The sequence below is a fragment of the Carassius carassius genome, chromosome 9 (assembly GCF_963082965.1).
Source record: "Carassius carassius chromosome 9, fCarCar2.1, whole genome shotgun sequence".
NCBI lineage: Eukaryota > Metazoa > Chordata > Actinopteri > Cypriniformes > Cyprinidae > Carassius > Carassius carassius.
The window spans coordinates 480001-490000 of record NC_081763.1 but is presented as its reverse complement, the minus strand read 5'-3'; the positions used below and the strand labels follow the sequence as shown (position 1 = coordinate 490000).

Here is a 10000-nt window from a genome sequence, read left to right as displayed (position 1 = left end):
AAATTTTCACTTAATGTCCAATAATCTTGCAAAAAAAAAAAAAGAGTCAATGCCCGATCTCAGAATGTAAGCAGGTTTGGGCCAGGTTAGTACTTTTGGATTTTTTCAGTAATTATCTAATAGGCCTGGTTAGTACTTTTGGAAATTTTCACTAATTGTCCAATAATCTTGCAATAAAAAAAAAAAAAGAGTCAATGCCCGACCTCAGAATGTAAGCAGGTTTTGGCCAGGTTAGTACTTTTGGATTTTTCAGTAATTATCTAATAGGCCTGGTTAGTACTTTAGGAAATTTTCACTAATTGTCCAATAATCTTGCAAAAAAAAAAAAAGAGTCAATGCCCGATCTCAGAATGTAAGCAGGTTTGGGCCAGGTTAGTACTTTTGGATTTTTTCAGTAAATATCTAATAGGCCTGGTTAGTACTTTTGGAAATTTTCACTAATTGTCCAATAATCTTGCAAAAAAAAAAAAAAAAAAAAAAAAAAAAAAAGTCAATGCCCGATCTCAGAATGTAAGCAGGTTTGGGCCAGGTTAGTACTTTTGGATTTTTTCAGTTATTATCTAATAGGCCTGGTTAGTGCTTTTGGAAATTTTCACTTATTGTCCAATAATCTTGCAAAAAAAAAAAAAAAAGTCAATGCCCGATCTCAGAATGTAAGCAGGTTTGGGTCAGGTTAGTACTTTTGGTTTTTTTTCAGTAATTATCTAATAGGCCTGGTTAGTACTTTTGGAAAAATTCACTAATTGTCTAATAATCTTGTAAAAAAACAAAAAAGAGTCAATGCCCGATCTCAGAATGTAAGCAGGTTTGGGCCAGGTTAGTACTTTTGGATTTTTTCAGTAATTATCTAATAGGCCTGGTTAGTACTTTTGGGAATACCAGGTGCTGCAAGCTTTTGGGTTTCCTTCCCTACTTATATAATGCACTGGCGATTATAGTGGCTGATCTTTAAATAGCCCTCTCTTTGCAGCCTCCTTCGCTTACGGCCATACCAACCTGAGGGCGCAATTGAGCTATTCAGGAAGTGGAAGTATTGGTGCAGAGAGCACGTGGAGAGTATTTGTTTGTACAAAAATTTAGACTTTTTGGTTTGTTTTGATATCTTTATTTAAAAAATTTTAAAATCTTTATTCCCCAAACAGCTTTTTGCTGTTTGGGGATCTTATCTCTTTTTATTTTGAGTTGCTAAATGATACGGGCTGATAACACAGACATGGACAAAGGAAAAGGTAGATGGAATATGGGAGAAAATGAAGATGAATCAAGAAGACAAAACTATGATAAGAAATTAACTGTGTTGGTGGAGATTGTTGGGGAAGACAGAATTACGATGATGGAGCTACTGAAAAAAGTAAGAGAAGATTGTGGAGTGGTAATTGGTTGTAGATATAAAAATCCAAGAGAATATGAACTGACAATGAAAGAAGAGAATGGAAAAGACAAAATTTTGGATGGGCTAAAGATAAAGAATAGTAGGGTGATGGCGAAGGAAATAAGCAATAATGAGATGGTGGTTTCATTCCTAAATCTGCCGACTTATATTCAAGATGAGGAGATAAAGGGAAAGCTAACAGATTGGGGAGTGACAGCAGTTTCAACTATTAAAAGGAGAATGTGGCCAGGGACTGACATTGCTGATGGAACGAGATTCTTGAAAGTCAAGTTCACAGATACTGTTAAATCGCTGCCATACTCAACAAAGTTTGAGACTTTGGGAGGAACTGAGCACTTTCGAGTCATGCATGACAGACAGGTTAAAGTTTGCCGTCTGTGCATTCAACCTGGACACATAGTGAGAGACTGTCCAAGCTTTAAATGTTTTCGGTGTGGAATGCAAGCCACTATGTAAGGGAATGCAATGAGGGAAACTGTAGCGTTTGCAGGATGAGATCTGCATTTTGCGTATGCAAAATTTCAGAAGAGCGGGAGGAAGGAGATAGCGTGGGAAGCTTCGTGGACCTGTATGAAGAGTCGGAGGAGGGTTTAACGGTGGAGGAAGAGGAAAGAGGGGATGCATGGAGTGAAAGAGATTTAACTGCAGGACAACAGACTGCTGAGAAAGAGAGCAGCAGAGATGTTGTTGAAAGTTTAAAGGAGGGTAACGGGAAAATCGGGAGAGTACAGATGACTGAAGAGAAAGATGGAGGGGCAACCAAAAAATGGGGAAAAAGTGAAGGGGATGATGGGAAAAAGGAAAAACAAGGAACAAGGCACCAAGAAGAAGATGAAAGCTTAAAGAATAAGGAAAGCAGAAGAGAAGAGGTGAGGGAGTCTCTGGAGACTCCACTGATAAATCTGGGAGAGGAGTTGGACACAAGTGAAGGAAGTATCAAGTTGCTGAAAAGGAAAATGAAAGGCGGTGAAGAATGCTTTGCGAAAAAGTAAGAACTTGGGCTTTTTATGTGTTGCCTCCTTCTAATACTTGTAATACATGCAATGTGTGACATAATGAGCATTGCCTGCTTGAACTGTAATGGTCTCAGAGAAATGAATAAGTTTGAGCAGGTTATTGGAAAGCTTAAAACAGATGTAATTTGTTTACAAGAGACACATTGGTCTGAAGACATAATGGTCAATATAAAAAAAATCTGGGAACATGAAATTTATGTAAATCATGTAAATCAGAGGGCTTGTGGAGTGGCGATTCTGATGAAAAGAGGTGAAATGTATAATGTAAAGGAAATATATAATGATGGTAAAGGAAGACTGTTAGGAATAGATTTTATGTTCAACAATGAACTTTTTAGATTGATTAATTTATATGCACCTAATGTAGAAATCGAAAGAAAAGGAGTTTTTGAGCAAATGAAACCATTATGTACAGGCAAATGTATAGTGGTTGGAGATTTTAATGTGTGGTGCACAAGACTAGATGTGTCTAGAAGTGCAAATTTCAAATCAGATGTGTCTAGAAGGATTTTAAACAAATTAATGCAAAGTGAGGATATGGTAGATGCCTGGAGAGAGGAGAACCCATTTAAAAAGGAATTTTCAAGAAGGCAAATGGTGCTGGGAAACTTAAAACAAAGTCGAATAGATCTGTGTTTAGTTAAAAGAGAAATATTATATTATGTGAAAAATGTGAGATATAAGTTTATTGGAGTAAGTGATCATGCTGTCATGACAGTAAAGATGGCTGGAAATAAGGAAACAAGTGGTGGGGGGATGTGGTGTCTGAATTCATCTTTACTAACGGAAGAAGAGTACAGGAAAAGTATTTACAGATGTATAAAGTGTGAAACGGAAAACTCATTATTTGAAGAGAATGTCTGTGAGTGGTGGGAAATAATGAAAAGGAAAATACAAAAAAGAAGTATAAGGTACTCAAAGCAGAGGCATTTTATGAGAATGAGGGCAATGGAGGACATGGGAAATATGTTGGAGAAAGAAGCAGAGAAAATAGAAAACAACCCTGAGTACTCAAAAGAACATTTCTTTAGGATAAAAGCAGAAATGGAGATGTTTGAAAAGGAAAAGTGCGAGGGTGCAATAGTAAGGAGCAGGGCACAGTATGCGGTGGAGGGGGAAAGGTGCACAAAGTACTTTCTGAATCTAGAGAAAAAAAACAGAGGAAAAAATATATTACAGAATTGGAAAATGAAGAAGGGAAAAAGGTAACAGATTATGTAGAAATTATAGATGTGGTAGAATCATTTTATAAGAAACTCTTCAAGAAAGAAAATGTAAAACAAGAATGTGTGGATGTAGTTTTAAATACTGTAAGTGCTAGTTTAACTGATGAAGAAAGAAGTATGTGTGACAGTGATATACGTATTGAAGAAATAAAAGAAGCAATAAGACAAACAAAGCCGAATAAAAGTCCAGGATCAGATGGTTTAACGCATGAATTCTACAAGACATTCATAGATATTTTAGCACCTATATTGATTAAGGTATTCAGGAGTATGAAAGAAAGAAGGGAGATACCAGAATCAATGAGCTTGGGCGTAATTAATATTCTTTATAAGAATAAGGGTAGTCCGCTTAAATTGGGAAATTATAGACCTTTAAGTCTTTTAAACACTGATTATAAAATTTTGACAAAAGTTTTAGCCAATAGAATAAAAGGAGTAGTGGGCAGTATAATATCGCCAAATCAAGCATACAGTATACCAGGAAGAGACATTACAGATACAATATGTACAATAAGGGATGTAGTGGATAGTATGGTTAATGATAGGGAAGGAGGTTTGATTTTTTGTATGGATCTAAATAAAGCCTTTGATAGGGTAGAGCACTGTTTTATGGAACAAGCAATGAGGAAATTTGGGTTTGGGGAGAGGATTCTGAGGTGGATAAATTTATTATATTGTAATGCAAAAAGCTGTGTAAAAGTAAATGGTGTTTTAACAAATCCTTTTCCACTAGAAAGATCAGTGAGGCAAGGATGCCCACTTTCTGCTATGCTGTATTCAATATCAGTTGAGCCACTAGCGACACTGGTAAAGAGAGATGGGGAAATAAGAGGAATTCCAGTACCACATGGGGGACTGAGTTTAATTCACCAGTATGCAGATGACACAACATTTACTGTAAGAGATATGGAGAGTATAAAAAGAATAATGAAACATGTTGAAACATATGGGAAAGCGTCAGGAGCAAAAATTAATATTGAAAAATCTGAAATAATGAGTATAGGTGGGATAGATATGAGCGGGTGTGAAAATAATTTTAAAGTCACAAAAGAATACACAAGGATTTTAGGAGTTAATATAGGAGTTAATGCAAAAGAAGCAAGAGATGCTACTTGGACAGGGATTTTAAATAAAATAAAACAAGTTCTACGTTTTTGGAAATTAAGAGAATTAACACTGAGGGGTAAAGTAATAGTGTTTAATTCCTTGCTGCTTACCAAATGTAATTATGTATTGGGTGCAGTTGACTTGCCAGTTTGGGTGGTAAATGAGATGAAGGAGGTGCTTAATAATTTTTTATGGGGAGGGGAAAGGGGTTAAAATATAAAAAAATACATTAATAGCAGACTACACAGGAGGAGGTTTAAAGTTGATTGATTTAGAGGTTAAAAGAAAAGCAATAAGAGTGAAAACAATGAAGAAGTAATTATATGATAAAGTGCAGTATGGATGGAAAGGTTTCATGAGAGACTTTTTGGATAAAAGTAGTGGATGTGGTGAAGAAGGGGTATTCATGGCTTTAAAGAAGCCAATGTTTGAAAATATACCCTTATTTTATCAAGAAGTATTTAGTGCATGGGCAGAGTTTGTAATGGACGTGAAATATGATTGTGAAAATATAAATCAAATACACAAGCAGCCAATTTTTCTTAATCCAAAGATAAGAATGAATGGGAAAATGTTTTATAATAGACTATACATGAAAGCGGGAGTAAGACGATTAAAGGATATGGTATATGAATATGTGAAAGGCTTTTTGCCAAATAGAGCTATTTATGATTACGTGTTGGAATGGGATGACGAAATTGAAAAATCAAAAGTGGATTCTGTATGTGAAAATATTAAAACAAGTCTGCCCAGGATTTGGGTTGAAATGATTGAGAGAGAGACAGCTAAACCGGGGAACTGGGGAATGCCAGAAATGTTTATTGTTGGGAAAAATGGTGAAAAGAAATGTCTGACAGATATAACGACGAAAACAATATATAACTTTTTTGTGGAAAAATATATTAAGGTGCCTGCATCAGAAGCTGTGTGGCAAAAACTGTTTCCAGGATTTAATGTAAAGTCAATATGGAAGAACTTAAGTGTGAAGTATAACGGACTGGAGTGTGAAAACTTAGACTTTAAATTAAGACATAATAGAATATACACAAAGGTGGTGATTCATCAAATTAATAAGAATGTGAATAGAGAATGTGATGTATGTAAAACTGATACAGAAACGTTAATGCATATATTTTTTGAATGTAAAGAGCTAGACATATTTCATGAAAAACTGAAGAAATTGATAGAGGATGACTGGGGAAAAGAGATAGAAGGAGATGAATGGAGGAAAATGTTTTTATTTGGTGAATGTAATAATTGTAAAGATTGGAAGGTTAATTTGTGTAATTACATTTTAAGTCATGCAAGATATGCAATTTGGGCAAGAAGGAATTTGGCATATTTTGAAGGGAAAAATGTGGACATTACTGTGATGTTTAAAACAGTGATGAGAAAGAATGTCTTTCTAATGTGGAAATATCTTAGCCAAGATGTGTTTGAAAAAGTTTTCATTAATGGATGTGGTCTTGTAGGTGTGGATGACGAAGGAAGTTTAAGCATAAATTTCTAAAACGAAAAGGGAAAAATGTCATGATAATTAAGCATATAATTGTAGGTATGTATGCAAATTATTGGCGAAGGAATAGACAAGTTCTTGTGTTTATGTAATTATTTGATGACTATGATACTCTATTTTGAATGTAAATTGTATTTGATTTGATACTTTTGATAATAAAAAAAAAAAATAAAAAAAAAAGCTATGCCCGATCTCGTCTGATCTCGGAAGCTAAGCAGGTTTGGGCCTGGTTAGTACTTGGATTGGAGACCTCCTGGGAATACCAGGTGCTGTAAGCTTTTGGCTTTCCTTCCCTACTTATATAAAGCACTGGCGATTATAGTGGCTGATCTTTAAATAGCCCTCTCTTTGCAGCCTCCTTCGCTTATGGCCATACCATCCTGGCTATGCCCGATCTCAACTGATCTCCAAATCTAAGCAGGTTTGGGCCAGGTTAGTACTTTTGGATTTTTCAGTAATTATCTAATAGGCCTGGTTAGTACTTTAGGAAATTTTCACTAATTGTCCAATAATCTTGCAAAAAAAAAAAGAAAAAAAAAGTCAATGCCCGATCTCAGAATGTAAGCAGGTTTGGGCCAGGTTAGTACTTTTGGATTTTTTCAGTAATTATCTAATAGGCCTGGTTAGTACTTTTGGAAATTTTCACTAATTGTCCAATAATCTTGAAAAATAAAAAAAAGAGTCAATGCCCGATCTCAGAATGTTAGCAGGTTTGGGCCAGGTTAGTACTTTTGGATTTTTTCAGTAAATATCTAATAGGCCTGGTTAGTACTTTTGGAAATGTTCACTAATTGTCCAATAATCTTGCAAAAAAAAAAAAAAAAGAGTCAATGCCCGATCTCAGAATGTAAGCAGGTTTGAGCCAGGTTAGTACTTTTGGATTTTTTCAATAATTATCTAATAGGCCTGGTTAGTACTTTAGGAAATTTTCACTAATTGTCCAATAATCTTGCAAAAAAAAAAAAAAAAAGAGTCAATGCCCGATCTCAGAATGTAAGCAGGTTTGGGCCAGGTTAGTACTTTTGGATTTTTTCAGTAATTATCTAATAGGCCTGGTTAGTACTTTTGGAAAAATTCACTATTTGTCTAATAATCTTGTAAAAAAACAAAAAAGAGTCAATTGCCGATCTCAGAATGTAAGCAGGTTTGGGCCAGGTTAGTACTTTTGGATTTTTTCAGTAATTATCTAATAGGCCTGGTTAGTACTTTTGGGAATACCAGGTGCTGTAAGCTTTTGGGTTTCCTTCCCTACTTATATAATGCACTGGCTATTATAGTGGCTGATCTTTAAATAGCCCTCTCTTTGCAGCCTCCTTCGCTTATGGCCATACCAACCTGGCTATGCCCGATCTTGTCTGATCTCGGAAGCTAAGCAGTTTTGGGCCTGGTTAGTACTTGGATGGGAGACCGCCTGGGAATACCAGGTGCTGTAAGCTTTTGGGTTTCCTTCCCTACTTATATAAAGCACTGGCGATTATAGTGGCTGATCTTTAAATAGCCCTCTCTTTGCAGCCTCCTTCGCTTATGGCCATACCATCCTGGCTATGCCCGATCTCAACTGATCTCCAAATCTAAGCAGGTTTGGGCCAGGTTAGTACTTTTGGATTTTTTCAGTAATTATCTAATAGGCCTGGTTAGTACTTTTGGGAATACCAGGTGCTGTAAGCTTTTGGGTTTCCTTCCCTACTTATATAAAGCACTGGCGATTATAGTGGCTGATCTTTAAATAGCCCTCTCTTTGCAGCCTCCTTCGCTTATGGCCATACCATCCTGGCTATGCCCGATCTCAACTGATCTCCAAATCTAAGCAGGTTTGGGCCAGGTTAGTACTTTTGGATTTTTTCAATAATTATCTAATAGGCCTGGTTAGTACTTTAGGAAACTTTCACAAATTGTCCAATAATCTTGCAAAAAAAAAAAAAAAAACAGTCAATGCCCGATCTCATGATGTAAGCAGGTTTGGGCCAGGTTAGTACTTTTGGATTTTTTCAGTAATTATCTAATAGGCCTGGTTAGTACTTTTAGAAATTTTCACTGAATTTCCAATAACCTTGCAAAAAAAAAAACAGAGTCAATGCCCGATCTCAGAATGTAAGCAGGTTTGGGCCAGGTTAGTACTTTTGGATTTTTTCAGTAATTATCTAATAGGCCTGGTTAGTACTTTTGAAAATTTTCACTAATTGTCCAATAATCTTGCAATAAAAAAAAAAAAAGAGTCAATGCCCGACCTCATAATGTAAGCAGGTTTGGGCCAGGTTAGTACTTTTGGATTTTTTTCAGTAATTATCTAATAGGCCTGGTTAGTACTTTAGGAAATTTTCACTAATTGTCCAATAATCTTGCAAAAAAAAAAAAGAGTCAATGCCCGATCTCAGAATGTAAGCAGGTTTGGGCCAGTTTAGTACTTTTGGATTTTTTCAGTAATTATCTAATAGGCCTGGTTAGTACTTTTGGAAATTTTCACTAATTGTCCAATAATCTTGCAAAAAAAAAAAAAAAAGAGTCAATGCCCGACCTCAGAATGTTAGCAGGTTTGGGCCAGGTTAGTACTTTTGGATTTTTTCAGTAAATATCTAATAGGCCTGGTTAGTACTTTTGGAAATACCAGGTGCTGTAAGCTTTTGGGTTTCCTTCCCTACTTATATAATGCACTGGCTATTATAGTGGCTGGTCTTTAAATAGCCCTCTCTTTGCAGCCTCCTTCGCTTATGGCCATACCAACCTGGCTAAGCCCGATCTTGTCTGATCTCAGAAGCTAAGCAGTTTTGGGCCAGGTTAGTACTTGGATGGGAGACCGCCTGGGAATACCAGGTGCTGTAAGCTTTTGGGTTTCCTTCCCTACTTATATAAAGCTCTGGCGATTATAGTGGCTGATCTTTAAATAGCCCTCTCTTTGCAGCCTCCTTCGCTTATGGCCATACCATCCTGGCTATGCCCGATCTCAACTGATCTCCAAATCTAAGCAGGTTTGGGCCAGGTTAGTACTTTTGGATTTTTCAGTAATTATCTAATAGGCCTGGTTAGTACTTTAGGAAATTTTCACTAATTGTCCAATAATCTTGCAAAAAAAAAAAAAAAAAAAAGAGTCAATGCCCGATCTCAGAATGTAAGCAGGTTTGGGCCAGGTTAGTACTTTTGGATTTTTTCAGTAATTATCTAATAGGCCTGGTTAGTACTTTTGGAAATTTTCACTAATTGTCCAATAATCTTGCAAAAAAAAAAAAAAAAAAAAAGAGTCAATGCCCGATCTCAGAATGTAAGCAGGTTTGGGCCAGGTTAGTACTTTTGGATTTTTTCAGTAATTATCTAATAGGCCTGGTTAGTGCTTTTGGAAATTTTCACTTATTGTCCAATAATCTTGCAAAAAAAAAAAAAAAGAGTCAATGCCCGACATCAGAATGTTAGCAGGTTTGGGCCAGGTTAGTACTTTTGGATTTTTTTCAGTAAATATCTAATAGGCCTGGTTAGTACTTTTGGAAAAATTCACTAATTGTCTAATAATCTTGTAAAAAAACAAAAAAGAGTCAATGCCCGATCTCAGAATGTAAGCAGGTTTGGGCCAGGTTAGTACTTTTGGATTTTTTCAGTAATTATCTAATAGGCCTGGTTAGTACTTTTGGGAATACCAGGTGCTGCAAGCTTTTGGGTTTCCTTCCCTACTTATATAAAGCACTGGCGATTATAGTGGCTGATCTTTAAATAGCCCTCTCTTTGCAGCCTCCTTCGCTTATGGCCATACCAT

General features: G+C 36.0%; 2 non-coding genes across 2 annotated transcripts; both read left to right on the top strand.

The window, feature by feature from the left end:
* Positions 1-7575: 7575 nt before the first annotated feature.
* Positions 7576-7694, top strand: LOC132150498 (5S ribosomal RNA). The gene has a single exon (XR_009435728.1). It is a non-coding gene; the product is annotated as a 5S ribosomal RNA (ribosomal RNA).
* Positions 7695-8962: 1268 nt separating this feature from the next.
* LOC132150673 (5S ribosomal RNA) lies at positions 8963-9081 on the top strand. Its single transcript, XR_009435898.1, has one exon. It is a non-coding gene; the product is annotated as a 5S ribosomal RNA (ribosomal RNA).
* Positions 9082-10000: the final 919 nt, after the last annotated feature.